Genomic DNA, 13,466 nt, shown 5'->3' with positions numbered 1-13,466 from the left:
GTGTAGGTGCCCTCCTCAGAGGCACCAGCTCGAGCTGTTTCTGTGTTACTGCATAGGAATACATTGCTTTATGGAACGAGGTACCTGAGACTCTGCTATGGAAAACTGGGGTCGAACGGGTTAGGAAACCTGGTCTGACTGTGTGAGAGTGGGGGGTGTGAGACGCCCCTCAGCTCACTGGAGCCGCCCGCCGTGAAGGGGCTGCGCTTCAGCAGTGAAAGCCTTTGGCCCTGGGTGTGTGACTGTCAGAGAGGTTTGTGAATGGTCAGACTGGGAAGTTTCCGTAACACGCATGACAGACTCAGAAACTTACTTTCTGGTAAATGGGGCTAAGTTGGCGCCGACCCAGAGGAATGCAAACATGCATGTGGACGGACTTTATGAAAACGTAGTACAGAAAGCAAAATATTTGGTATCGGTAAGTTTGGAATCATTCTCAATACTGTACTGCTACAGTGATGCCCCTGGGTAGTTCAGATACCATGTCATTTGCGGGCGATGCCATGGTACAGTATACCCTAGGGTATTTGGCTAAGGGAACACCTTGCCAGAACACTTTTTCCTATCTTTAGAAGCTACTTTTTGCATATGAATTTCTGAAAAACAGATGGCAAACAAAACCTAATTCAAACAGAGGAATGCATTTCACAATGATTAGCAGTGAAAATATTTATTGCAATGGGACAGGAATATAATGCCACTTTTGAAGGAAGTGATTTAGCCCTTTGAAATATTTTCCTTCATCACTAAGAATGGTACATATATTAAAATCTTTATTTTCCTTCCCAGAATGAATCTTCACAGCTTTATCAAGTATGTTTGCTTCTGCAGTATTCTCTCGTACCGAGGTGACTGATGTACAGTCAGTTTTAGTTGATTCTCAGTATATTAGCAGTGTTATTTTTTCAGACGTGATGTCTAGAAAGAAGAGCCAAAATAATAATCATTTTAAAAAGATGGAAAAATACTTTTTTGCTGAAACCACAGCTAAGTAGGTTCAGGTTGCAAAACCTAAATTTCTATGAGTATTAGGAAATTACTATGAGTAACTATTTTGAGAGTGTCTCTGTAGTCTGACCATTTAATGGGAAAATGGAGAGCAAAATGCATTTTTTAACTGGATATATTTGTTTTCTTCTAGTCATCTTAGAAGAAAGGCAAGTTTATTTATTTATTTAGAAGATGGCAACATGGAGTAAACACGAGTCATCTCTATGCTCTTCAGGAGGAAGTATTTAATCTCAACTTCTTTTTCAAGTGGACACATGCTCAGCCACACATAGTTTTGTTTTTACAGGTTACTCCACAGCTAAGACCAGGAGACCCTAATTCCATGTCAAATATTCCAGAATGGTATCAATAAAAACCCCTGTGATTACAGTGTCAGCTTTAGTTGGTGGTGACTTTGATAGCTGAATGGGCTAAAATTTGGTTTCATGCTTTTAAAGATAAGGGGATCCTGATGAGGTCATAGAGTCATATGGGTACAACAGGAACTATTCATTCATTATTAGCCAAAAAAGATGCAAAATAAATAGCAGGACTGTCACTAAACCAACTGTCAGCTGTTTGTATTGATCTTTGTCCATACTATTTCTTTAATTGTGTTGGATCAGGGTGCTGTTGAAGATATCAAAGTGTTTGTTTTTAGTTTTTTGATCCATTTCTATTTTTATTTTTATAGTTCCTTTTTGGATTTAGGTTTGGTGTTTTTTTTTTTACTTTTTGTATTTCCTATTCTGTTGCCTTTTCTGCTCAGTGTTCTCTGCTTATCTGTAGTTTTCTCAGTGTCATCTAGTAACAGCTGTTTCTTTTCTTGTGTGCATGAAATGTTTCATTCCTGTTCCCAAATTCTTGTTTCATTACAAAACTCGTGTATCACAGGAAGATTTCCAAATAGGGCTTAAGTGTGACTTAAGTGTTGCATAAGCATTGGTATTTGGGTTAGTCTGCTAAAGGTATCCTTTCCTTCAACATGATTCACTGTAACTGGATAATTGAGCTCACAGTCTTTGTACAGCTGAGGTATTAAAATGGCAGTCTGAAATTCCCCTTTGCCAATATGGCTAATTTCCCTATTAGACCACCTGATGTATTTTGTCTACGGGAAGGAAAAGTGTCAGTAAAGACTTGGGCTGATAACAATATGCTGCTAAGTATCTGGTTCAGTACACCTGCTTTGCAACTGCTGTATTTATAGAAGGAGTGGTACAACTTAGAAAAGCTGTCTGGGACGACTGCATGTCTTGGCAGTGCCGACTCAGAGGCTTTGAAGGGCATGGATTAGTTAACACACATCCTGCAGTGACTTCAGCAGCTTTTGCTCTAAGCGGAAAGCTGCAACTGTGGGGAAGCTTCTGCTGTGCCGCCTCTGGAGCCTTCTAGAGTCATTGGCTACGCTGAGTCAAGTGGGGGCAGTTTTACTTGGTCCCAGTCCAGCCTGATGCACCATATCCCATGCACACAGTAGGATTAACAGCTAGCTTTCTGCTCAGAATGTAGAAGGGATTTCTTTTGGCTTCCTCTAAGTGATGAACAAGAAATGGTATTTTCTTTTCAATACAGTAAAAGCTTTACTGTATGAGATTGGCTCAGCTGGTCAGAGAATGGTGCTAATAACACCAAGGTTATGGGTTCAGTCCCTGTATGGGCCGTTCACTTAAGAGTTGGACTTGATGATCCAGCCTTGTGGGTCCCTTCCAACTCAGAATATTCTTTGATACTGTGATTCAGAAGAGGCTTACTAGCATATTCAGAACCACACAAATTCACCGGCTCACACTTTTTGGGCTACCAATATACAATTATCATGGAAATGAACTCTTGTTACTGTGGAGTCAGGTAGGTTGCAATTGGATTTGTTAGGTTTGGTTACATTTTAGTTGAGAAAAATGCCAAGTAAGACCTTTGTTTCCCTTCTTTTTATTAAACTACTTGGAAATTATAGACCATAAGAAAGTGAGAAATGTCTGTTGACAGTAGGACTGCAATACATTGAGAACTTATTTCAATTCCCAAATGTTGTGGCTTAACCCGACACGAACTGAGGTACTACACAGCTGTGTGATCGCTACCACCCACGCACACACCACCACCCTCCCCGCCCCAGCAGGACGGGGAGTGAAAAAAGTAACAAAAACCCCCTGACTTCTGAGTTCAGATAAGAACAGTTTCATAATTGATACAAACAAAAAAATAAGAATTGTAATTAAAAAAAAAAAGAAAAAATAAAACCCATAAGAAACAGGTGATCCACAATACAGGTGTTCACCCCCCACTGACTGCCCATCCTGTCTAACTCCACCCAGTTTCTATGGTGTGGACTACCCAGTTGGCCAGTTTGCATAAGCTGTCCCACCTATGTCTCCTCCCAGCTTTTTGTGCAGCTTGCCACTGGCAGAGCATGAGACATTGAAAACTCCCTGATTTCCGGTAAGCACTGCTCAGCAACAACCAAAACATCAGTGTGTTAGTGTGCTGTTTTGGGCTGTGGTAGAGTTAATTTTCTTCACAGTGACTGGTAGGGGGTTGTGTTTTGGATTTGTTCTGAATGCAGTGATGATAATACAGAGGTGTTTTTGCTATTGTTGGCCAGTGCTGTTGGGTCCCAGGAGTAGTTCTTACTCTGAGTGCAAAAGAAGCCAGCTATGCAGAAAAAACCCCAACGGATGAGTGTACTGGGCTTGACACCCATTTAATAGAGTTTATATTCCGACTAAAATAAACAAGTTTTCACATCTGAAGTGGGGAGAAGGGAAACCACAGATGCTCTATAAAGCAAAAAGTATGTCCAGAGCCTTTCCACAGCATTTCATTCAAATCATGTAGTTTTTGGTTAAAACATCACGGTATTCCTCTATTGCTCTGCTAAGGGGATCCTGGTCCACATGAAGGCTTTTTGGAATCCAGCACATCCAGTTTCCAGTTCAGCAGTGGCTGGGGGAAAGGAGAAAAGGTTCCTTATGTTACTTTTACAGCAAACAGGCACTATAAGAAGATTTGACTTAAGTCAATAGTCTGCAATCCTGAACGAGACTTTAAAATTTCCAAGGACACATAACAAGGGAAGAGCTGGGCACAAAGGAAGAAACACATTTTGTGCACATTTGCTTATCAGTCAACAGCATTTCTAAACTCAGTGACAGACATTCCGGAGGCTACACACCAAACATCTTCCAGGACTCTCCACACATGACTCCAGTGGCCCTTAACAGTGCTTCTTAACATAGCCCCTCCAGAGCTCTTCAAGCTGAAGTCTTTGCTTTCCTTAAACGTTGAAAGCAGTGCTTTATTGGAACACTACTCCTACATAGCTGCAGTCCCTGCAAAGCAGTGACTCTGGAGGACCAACTATCATGAAACAGGTGGATTTCCTCTTTGGACGCCTGGCCTCAAATTATAGAGCGCATTTTATGCTCCGTGTTGCAAGCATTGAACTCGTGCTTGCCTAAACACTACTGAACAATCTCTTCCTAAAGGAAGGCTGTCTTTGGTCCCTGATCATGTTCTTCTTACTTATTCAAAACAACACTGCAACACTTAAGCTACAAAGACAAGCCATGCATCATAGCAGGAAAAATCTAGATCTAACAGCAGAGAATGTGTTTGGTATGGTTTAGTACTGAATGCAGTTCATGTACAGGGAAGAAGGGATGGCTGAAGTCTATAAAGAGCTCTAAAAATCTGGGGGCTTCTTTGATGTTTTTGCTGGAGATGAGCTCTAGCAAAGGGCAACTTCATCTTAAGCCAAGTGTTTCTGTGTGGGGCAGTGGGTGAATTTTCTTTTTGCTTGGTTTTTTCTAGGCAAGTGCATAACATTCTATGCAATATTTTGGGAAGCAGGCATTTTCCCCACTCAAGTCTAAACTAGAAAGCTAGCAGAACAAAATCTCAGTGCCTTGCAGAGGAAGTTGAAAATAATGGCTTGAAAGCTGTTGAGACTTAGTCACCTTTTTCCTTAAGAACATTCCTAATGTAATGACACATTACTTTTTTTCAGTTTCTTAGTGATTTTTTCATTCAGTTCGTGTTGTACCTAGAATTATACATGAAATATACAGTTAAGATATAATACGACCCAAATGTTACTGCTAAAACTCCTGAAACATTCTTACACCCCACAGAGAATGTGATAAAACCTAAAAATAGCATCCCAAATGGAGATGATGGTCTGTGATGGCTGAGAAGAAGATGCCAAAGGGCTTGGACCACATGAGCTATGTGGAAAGGCTGAGAGAGCTGTGACTGTTTCTCTCCTGGAGCAGACAAAGCTCAGGCGACCTTGTCTGTGTGTATTAACTACCTGATGGGTGGAGTAAAAGAGATGGAGCCAAGCTCTTCCCAGTGGTGCCAAAAGAACAAATGCCCCCAAGCCTCAAGGGTTTTTGAAGCGTGGACAGGCAGCAGTAAAATCCTGGGGAGAAGAGAAGCCCTAGAACATGAAATGAGACACTGGTAGCAGAAGGAAGCAGGAAATCTCAAGCCTAGACCAAAAGACAACCTAAAGCAGGACTAATCCTAAGCACAGCCGTAGTAGTGGAGGTGCTGGAAGCAAGCACTTTCCCTGGTTTATGAAGCCTTCACAATGACCAGAAGGTCCACAGGACCCTCCGCAACACGTGCGGATGAATGAAGAGAAGAAAAAGGTCTTGTTTGCCTCTTATTTATTCCAGGAACCTTTTTGTGATTCTCATCCCCACCCAAGGAAAAAGAAATAGGTGGAAATAAAGCCACCACATGGATTTCTCTGGAAAGGAATGAAAAGGCCTTTGAATGAAAATACACCTTTGAGGACTCTGACAGTTTCTCCACTGCTCTCCTGCCCCCCAGCCCTCTGGAGAAGGCATCACAGCCTAAACCTCCTCAGCAGGTACCTCTCAGTGCTTAGCTCTTCAGGCAGTACCATACTGGGTCACTTGCAGCAGTCACCATCTCAGTAATTCTGTTTCACAAAGTGATGTTGGCTTACTACTTACCCACACAGCTTCTTGAGCACAGAGTAAGTTGGATCCTCTAAGACTCCATGAGATGATACTCAGAGTCTAGGAACTCAACTTCAGAGCAGTACTGCCACTCCACACACAACTGCTGTTGCTACCCAGAACTTTCTGACTGTCAGAAAGGCAAGGGGGGTAAAGAGCCTTCTCCTCTAGTTTAACCAAGTTCCCGTAGAACAGATGAAATCCATACATACGGTGCCACCTTACACAAGCTGAAGTACCACAGAAGCCGTGACTTCACAAATGCATAAAGCTCAGAAGTACTCAGCAGCAGTCACTCTTTCACTCACCAGCTTTAGGCCAATGTGAATGCATCAGTTTGAATAAGAATGCATCAGTTTGAATCAAAACCTAACAGCATAAATAGACAAACCACTTCCAGTAGCACCCAAGGTTAAACAGTACGGGCTACAAACCTTGTCATGTATGTGGCTGCAGAGGGGAGAGAGAAGAACTTTGATTAAGGAGCTGAAGAAGAAAGAAAAACAGCCTTAAGTTTAAAGGTCTTCAGGGAGACACAAGAACATGGCCTACACGTGCATGAGGCAAGGGAAAAAAGCTCACAACAGAAAGGCCCCTAAAATACAAGAGGGCAGTTGGAAAATGAAACCAGAAAAGGAACAGAAATTGAGAGAGAGCGTAGGGAGCCGACATTCCCTTTCTCACATCATGTAGGGAAACTGGTTTCATAAATCCACCCATTCACGCTGGTTGCAGGCAGCAGAGTTCACTATTCTCTTCTGTGTCAAGACATACATTTGCAGCAGCCTTTGGCACAGCTGTTAGGATTGAAGCTTGACAGTTTGTAAATATAACAACTGGCCTTGAGTCCCTAAATATTCTTGCAACATTTGCAGCAGACAGACATTCCCTGCCTTGGGCTACGCACTAAGGCTCCAGCTTCCAAATTCTGGTACACAGACCACTAACAGTACTTCCTATTTATGACTTGGAGAGGGAAGACAGGTCTTAAGACTCCTGAATACACTGAACATTGAGGTACTTGAGGCTACAGGCGATGCTGTGACAATTAGTCTCCGTTCCCTAACTGGTGATTTCAGAAAGATGTATCACAACAGAATGTGTGGCTCAGTTTAGTAAGAGGGAGGATAAATTGACAGCAGGAAATCTGAGTCCCAGACAGCAGCCTTCTGCTTTAATTGAGAGCAATCTGGCATGCTGAGATTTCCAGCTTTCTCTTGAAGAGTACCTGGTTGAAATGGTAAGATGTAGGTAAGTTTTCTGTGGATATAGCAGTTGTTTGACTCACCCTTATTCTAGGAAGAAGACTTCAGAGTTTGATACGGTATTAAAGTTCAAAGGGAATCCCAAGAAGACAAACTGTGTATAGTGAGAGTGAATTATCCTCTGCTCCTCTGATGACAACAAACCAGAAGTCTCCATAGGTTGTAATCAAGAGCAGAGAGAACGTCAGGGGACTAAGTCTTACCAACAAAACTGCACTAGGAAGGAAAAATGTTGGTATAGAAGAAAGCCCCAAAATGAAGAAGCAAATCCCCTCTGGACATCAGTAATTGAGGACTGGGAAAATGTCATACATAACTGTTCAACAACTTCCTTGAGAGTATGCTCAAAGCTGTGAGACACACATGCTCTGGACAGAAACTCTATGGGTGCTACTGAAGTCAGGACACTGAGTGGGAAGAGTATCACCATTCTCAGATCTAGTGCAGACTTGTCTTGGAATCAGCTCAAATATTTTTCACAAGGGGGTTTGGAAGCATTTTTCACAAAACACTGAAGAGGCCTATATAGCAATTTGAACTATACATTTATTAGAGGCTGTATAAAACAATGAGCCATGAAATAGCCTGGAGAGATATTTAATTTCTGTAATACACTTAATGGAAGGCAGTAAACCCTTGAGGGTGTCTGTCTTGATACTGACAAAACTTTGAGATTCACAGAGAGTTCCAATGTCTTCTGGAAAATGAAAATGGAAAGTACTGCCTGAAAACTGTTGCTGTCATTCAGTTTTAAGAAGCAGTAAGTATTCCCACTTTCCTTCCCTTCACTGTTTTCCTCATTCTTCTCCAAAAAAGGCACAACTGTGAAGCCTTTCCTTTTAACCTAAGGCAGCTTTTTTGCCTAGAAGAGGAATGGTTTCCTGTGGGGCATGCCCAGCCCCTGCCCTGGAGGGATCTCTGCTGAGATAAAAGATTTCGCAAATGCCCAGCAGGACTCCCTGGAAAGGCAACCACTTCTTTGGTCACAGCAAGAAAAGACAGACCCACAATCCCTTAGGAGACCCTATGCAGATCCTTCATAACCCATTGGTCCTCACCCATCCCCTGCATCCCTATAAAAGCTAAGCCCTCAGCTGAGGGAAGACACTGGGCCTCAGGAAGGTGATTCCTTTCGGGACCGTCTCTCTGGACCGGTCACCTCTTCCTGGGTCAGAGCCACTGACCCCACCACCATCTGTAATAGTTTCCTCTTTTGCCTTTTTCTTAACATCGTGCTCCCATCTCTCTCTGTCCTTTCTTTCCCTCTCTTGTTCTGTGCTCCCTACCCCTCCTGGTCTCCTCTTTATTTCCATTTTCCAGTGGGTCCCTGAATTTTCCTTCCTTTCTAGTGCTTGCATGCAGAATAGCCCCTGCAGATGCTACAGTACTAATGACATCAAGAGTTCTCCCAGTAATGCCTGTCCACCTCTCTGCTCTCAAAAGAGTGTTCACAGCTACATAGAGAAGTTCATCTCTGTAACTGCCACAGCTATGCATTTCCTACGCTGCTTTGGTCCCTTTTGTTCTCTTGACTTTCTTTTCTTAAAACAGGTGCTGTATGTAGACACATGGTTTAAATGGGTTCTTTCCAGCAAGAGGGGACCACCAAACTGAGATGGACTTAAAAGTGAACAAATACTTCTCATATTCCCTTGACAACAAAATACAATGACTCAACAGAGAAGCTTGGCCATGCCTTAATCCCACGTTAAGTGGGTCTCCCACTGATTACAACTATTGGTGTGGGGTTTTCACATCTCATGGTATAATGTTCAGCATTCTGTGAGGGATGTGCTATAACGCTGACGGCTAATTACAGGGCATACTTGGACCAGAGGTATTGCAGAGGCTGCAGCACTGCTGCAAAATCAGAAAGCTGTGAAGACTTGCCAAGGAGTAGGTAATTTTACTGTTTCATGAAATAACACATGGCAGGAACTACAAGAACAAATGTCTCCTATGTGTAGTATGTGTCCTGCACTGAAATATAAAGAGCAAAGTTACGCCATCCCAGTCATATCATCCTATTTGGAAGCATCCTTTTGTTGGTATCAACATACTAAAGCAAGTTCTCTGAAGAAACTGCTGGAGTCAAGATCAAGGAAGAAGAAAAATGGTGTCTCAGAGATGTCTGATTGGATTTGTCACTCAACGTGATGTTAGCCATTTTAAACAGCAGGTTAGCAAAACCATACATTGGAATTTCATGCTGAGCTTAGCTGGGAACTCTCTATGCACCAGTATTCCTTGTCACAGTTTCTCTTGTAAAAGAATGTCATGACACAGTTCATTGCTTTGACTTAAATACTTTATGGCCTTTGACCCTCTTGAAATTTTTTACAACCCTGATGACCAAAAGTCTTCAGCCTTACAACGCACAGCTGTGCGCTGTTCTGAGGATTAGCAGTTGCTTTGGCCTATAGACAAGATGGCATGGAACAATAAATGGATTCTAACTTCAGACGAAAAAGGAGAACCTTGCATACAGCTACTCTTCAGCAGCAGTTGAGAACAGTATTTCAAACTGCTTACCTTGGCCACAAAGGCTGCAACCCTGTTTCTTGAGGATAATGTGTTCTCACTTTGCCTTAGGAAGCTTCCTCCTAGACTGAGACTTCTGTTCAGTCCCAAATTGTTGCCAAGATGTCCGAGTGCAGTTGAATACAGAACTGGAGTTGCAGCCAGACCTCCGCTAACAATGCTGCTTGTGATTAAAGATTTGCTTTTATGGCGCTCCCGGAGGAGCTTAGCGTTGGCTTCTTCAAGTCTCTCATTAGCTCTGAAACATTTGGAAGCACACAAAGGGTTACCTTTGGTAGTAGGACTTGCCCAAAGTTACCCTCCAACTCTTCACTATTATTGGACTTCTGAGATTTAAGAGCCTCCCAAAATAGCACATCATTTGACCTGAGCTTGTTTGGAGGGCCTGTTTCTAAGAAGTCACACAAGGTACAAGGAGCAGTGAGTGTTACCCATGCTTAGGACTGCTCAGCATGAGGGCCTGAAAGCCTTCTGTGAAAGCCATGTGTTTACACAGCTTCTTCTGGAAGGTACATCACATCCCTAATAAGTCTGGGCTGGCCCCCCCTTCCCAAGGAAAGCTCAAAGCTCAGAGCCTTGTGAGCCTAAAAATATAATTTCTATTTTTTTTTCACAGAACAGAAATCTGTTCTCTAAGAGGTCTACCCTTATTCGATAAAGTACATGAAATTCATTTTTTCTGTTCTACAGAGGATGAGATTATAGAGACTGGCAAAAAAAGCTGCCAGTTAAAACAGCATCGACGTGAAAAGTATCCTGTTAATGCCATGAGCAGTGGTATTTCTGCTGAAACATTAAAGAGAAATGAAGGCCTGCTGAATGGGAAGGGTCTTAAGATACTTTTCCCCATAAACATGCCATCATAGGCTTTCACACATAATGCCGGCCAGGTGCAGAAGAAGAATTAGCAAGAAATATGCATGAGGAAAAAGGAGTCTCTTATTAGCAGTCCAAAAAAAGCACAGACTTACCTTTCCAGTTTCTTTGCTAGGCATCGTCTAGTTTTCACTTCCTCCAGGTACAGGTCCTTGTACTTTTCCACTTCTGCCTGTGCACATTCTTTTGGAAAAGTACTCTCTGGTTGGGCATTTTTTTATCTTGTCCAATTCACATTCAAGATCTCTAATTCTGTCTTTTAGCTGGTTTCTCAGTGAAGCATGATGACTGGCTCTGATGTGTTCTAGTCTGTCCTGGGAGGCTGCCTGTGCCTGAAGGAGGTAGTGCACCTTCAACCACCACAAAGAACAAGAGACCTCTCCCCACCTGTCAATTGCATGTACCCAGTTTCAAGGGCCCAGCTGGGCTCAGAGAAGTGGCTGTGCCTCCTCACTGCCATCAGCAATCAAGGCAGAACCCTGGAGCTACCACCAGGGTAAGTAATTCTTTTCTCTCAGGAAGAAGCCCAAATTTGTACTGCTATTGAAAGCTACCAATGAAAGGGCACTATCTCTGTCGGACGGGGCAGAGAGAACAGGATTCCACAAAGGCATTAGCAGGATGCCTCACCTCCTCCCCATCTCCACACCTGCAACTTCAGTCACTTCTTTCCTGAGCACTCTCCCCCCTCCAAGGACAAAGCCAGACCTGTAGGTCTGGCCATGACAGCTGGAAGGTGCAAAACCCCTTCAAGCACGAACAGTGAGAAAAGCAGACCAGCGGACAGAGATAGCCCCAGGCACTGCAAAATGGAAATCTACCTTGGGAAGGCTCCTGATTTAGGGACCTGCTGGCACATCACACACCATGAGAGCACTCCTGCCCAACCATATTCCCATCTCCCACTGCCCTTCGGCACAGGCACAAGGACAGCACTAACACACAGCATCAGGCACCCAAAGCCAGACACTTAAAAAATGATAGCTACAACCAAAGTCTCCACAGTTTCCATAGAGACACACATCAGAAAGTCACTCACTTGCAAAAACAGATTGACTTCCTGCAGTTTTTGTCTTCCTTCTTTTCCAGCTCGTTCTTCTGCCTCCCTTTTATATGGTTGTTTTTGGTTGTGATCCACCATGTTAGTCTGCAAGTGATGTTGGAGTTTTGCCACCTCTTCTTTCAGCTGGCATTTGCTCTTCTCCTGTTTTTCATGGTTCCCATGCAGGGTAGACAGCTGTTCTCACAAATCCCAATTTTTTTGCTTCGAGCTGCATGCTTCTTCTAGAGTCCATGTCCAGCTTGTGGGAAAGTGCACGAACCTGTACGCAGAAAAAAACCTCCAAATACAAAAGGAAATCCAGAGGGATGTAAAGGCAGTGAATTCTGTTGAAATTGCTGAAGAGGTTTTCCATGGAGCCTGTATTTATCATCTGCATACTCAATATCAGAAACTAAGTGTAACTAGGCTCTTCTTTTCCAACAAGATCAGCCTTCACATCATTTGTGAGAGGATGGGAACCTGAGGAATCCTTTTGCAGTTCTTCATGCAAAAACGCTGTAAGCTTCTGGACTAAAAATGAGTCAGTGCAAAGGCAGTAACTGATTCTGCAATGAGGCCTTCTAAAGCCAAGCGCAGCTCTGAAAGGCGGCTTCTCTAGCAATGAATCTGAATGCCGAGCGGAGAAGTGTTTCAAGGTTACATGCTACTACTGAACAGCCAGAGCAGCCGCAAAAACATCTCTGGCAACAATACTGCTGGGTCCCCATGCCAAGATGGGCTGAAACAGCTACCTGTGAAGAGTAAGTTACAGCACTTCTCCTGTGTCACCTCTCCTCATCGTACCCTGTACAGCAACAACGCTCTTCAGAAAAGGAAAGTCTCAACTGCCTCTGGCTAACTCGTGCCTGAGACAGGGCTCAAGGGTTCTTCTTGCTGTGCGAGCAACAGCAGCGTTCCTCTCCTCTCTTCCAGAGGAGGAATCCGTCTGTCAGGCCTAGGTGATGCTGCCACAGCCTCACACTGCAGCCGGGCCTGAGCTGAGGCCCGCTGCTCTCAGCCCTGACCCTCACCCATGGGTGTGATGTCCTGGTAGGACGGCAGAACCGCCCATCCCTAAGGCCCGGCCTGGGGATCTGCACTCTTGGCTGACCCTGCCTGCTGTCACCGGACCTGTTCTGCTCCTCTTGGTGAGTGCCTGCGGGATGGCTCCCTGGCCCGTGAGGTCACGGACCCTGCCAGCCTTGCTGCCACTCTTGGCTTGCCCTTCCTCTGCAGGACAGTCTGCCCTTCCTGTGCCATTGCAGATGCTGCTTTGCACTTCAGGATTGCATCTTTACCCGTAATGACAACTACATCAGTATTAGTTATAGTCACCTCCTTCTCTAACAGTAGAAAATCATTGAGAAAGGTCAATCAAATCCAAAATACAGCCAAGGAAAAAAGGCATCAACACGACAAGAAATACAGGGGAAGTGTCACCCAGGGTTCAAAAGAAGTAACACCCCAAGCAAACAAACGCCAAGCTAAGCAGAGCTCACCTTTGTTCTCAATCTACCAACTTCATGGGTTATTTCCGCATAAAAGTTCTTCATTTCTTCAAGCTCGGAATCTTCTTCTTTCTTTTCAATAACTCTTCGTTTCTTCCCATCAGTCATCACAACCTTTTCCAACCTAATCAGCAAATTAGTTAGGAAAACAATGAAACACAGGAAGAACCAGCCTTTCTCCCATACTCTCACATAAACAGCACAGACCTCATACAATGGCTTGGGTTGCAAGGGACTTTAAAGATCATCTAGT

General features: G+C 43.6%; 4 long non-coding RNA genes across 4 annotated transcripts; 2 read left to right on the top strand and 2 right to left on the bottom strand.

The window, feature by feature from the left end:
* Positions 1-7: 7 nt before the first annotated feature.
* LOC108446452 lies at positions 8-1,897 on the top strand. The gene is made up of 2 exons (XR_001861629.1): positions 8-418; positions 1,142-1,897. It is a non-coding gene; the product is annotated as an uncharacterized LOC108446452 (long non-coding RNA).
* Positions 1,898-3,669: 1,772 nt separating this feature from the next.
* On the bottom strand, positions 3,670-5,031 carry LOC108446454. The gene is made up of 2 exons (XR_001861631.1): positions 4,990-5,031; positions 3,670-3,936 (listed from the first exon to the last, which is right to left on the bottom strand). It is a non-coding gene; the product is annotated as an uncharacterized LOC108446454 (long non-coding RNA).
* Positions 5,032-6,866: 1,835 nt separating this feature from the next.
* Positions 6,867-9,705, top strand: LOC108446453. The gene is made up of 2 exons (XR_001861630.1): positions 6,867-8,006; positions 8,798-9,705. It is a non-coding gene; the product is annotated as an uncharacterized LOC108446453 (long non-coding RNA).
* Positions 9,706-9,778: 73 nt separating this feature from the next.
* On the bottom strand, positions 9,779-13,460 carry LOC108446451. Its single transcript, XR_001861628.1, has 4 exons — positions 13,205-13,460; positions 11,703-11,985; positions 10,759-10,995; positions 9,779-10,025 (listed from the first exon to the last, which is right to left on the bottom strand). It is a non-coding gene; the product is annotated as an uncharacterized LOC108446451 (long non-coding RNA).
* Positions 13,461-13,466: the final 6 nt, after the last annotated feature.

Source organism: Corvus brachyrhynchos, unplaced genomic scaffold (assembly GCF_000691975.1).
Source record: "Corvus brachyrhynchos isolate BGI_N302 unplaced genomic scaffold, ASM69197v1 scaffold32, whole genome shotgun sequence".
Taxonomy (NCBI): Eukaryota; Metazoa; Chordata; class Aves; order Passeriformes; family Corvidae; genus Corvus; species Corvus brachyrhynchos.
Note: the sequence above shows the minus strand (reverse complement) of the source record. Positions and strands in the feature narration are given on the sequence as shown.